Source organism: Perkinsus marinus, assembly GCF_000006405.1.
Source record: "Perkinsus marinus ATCC 50983 genomic scaffold scf_1104296935730, whole genome shotgun sequence".
Classification (NCBI taxonomy): Eukaryota; Perkinsozoa; order Perkinsida; family Perkinsidae; genus Perkinsus; species Perkinsus marinus.
In genome coordinates this window covers 145-835 of record NW_003214344.1, presented here as the reverse complement: position 1 = coordinate 835, position 691 = coordinate 145, and the positions used below count along the sequence as shown (strand labels likewise).

Genomic DNA, 691 nt, shown 5'->3' with positions numbered 1-691 from the left:
TTGCCGACCCTGGAAGAATCGGCTAGTGACAAGCGATTGTCTAGGTTTTACGGGATCATTCTGCCCGATAAGCAACCCTTACATCGGCCTGACTGTGGACGCTCAGAAAACCTGTGTCTACCTACAAGACGATAAGGCATCCTCTGAAATCGCACAATGTGCATTGCACATAGCTGTGATCTGGGGTGGCATGGTCTCAGTGGAAACCCATAGAGAAATTACTGGAAGTGCCATGCATAATGCTGTCGATTGCGATACTGAGAAGAGCACCTGAGCATTCAGTCAAAAACATACACCTGTAAAAATGTCAATTAACGCCCGATTAGTTCAGCTGGATAGAATGTCTGCCTACGGAGCAGATGGTCGTAGGTTCGAATCCTGCATCGGGTATTTTAGACTTTACCTTTCATCATAGCCGTTGGACAGTTTTTCCCGAATCCTCACATCGTATATCGCTGCAAACTAAATGGATGGCACTCTCCACATGAGCATCGCGCAATTCGTGCAGGGTCCAACACTTGTTCGTTTTCCAGAAGATAAGCTTCCGGAGAACAGTCGTCCTCCATAGCCACGCCCATACACATACTTGTTCATCCCTGTAGTCACAACAGCTTCCGTACAATCGACCCGCAACACGCGATCAGTAATTGGACTTTGCCTCGCTGAGTCGGTATGAATGAGTTCAACAATC

The 691-nt window shown here is 47.5% G+C and overlaps 1 non-coding gene across 1 annotated transcript; it reads left to right on the top strand.

Annotated features, from left to right (window-relative positions):
• The first annotated feature begins 316 nt into the window (after nt 1–316).
• Nucleotides 317–390, top strand: Pmar_PMAR013001. Its single transcript has one exon. It is a non-coding gene; the product is annotated as a tRNA-Arg (tRNA).
• The last annotated feature ends 301 nt before the right edge of the window (nt 391–691 follow it).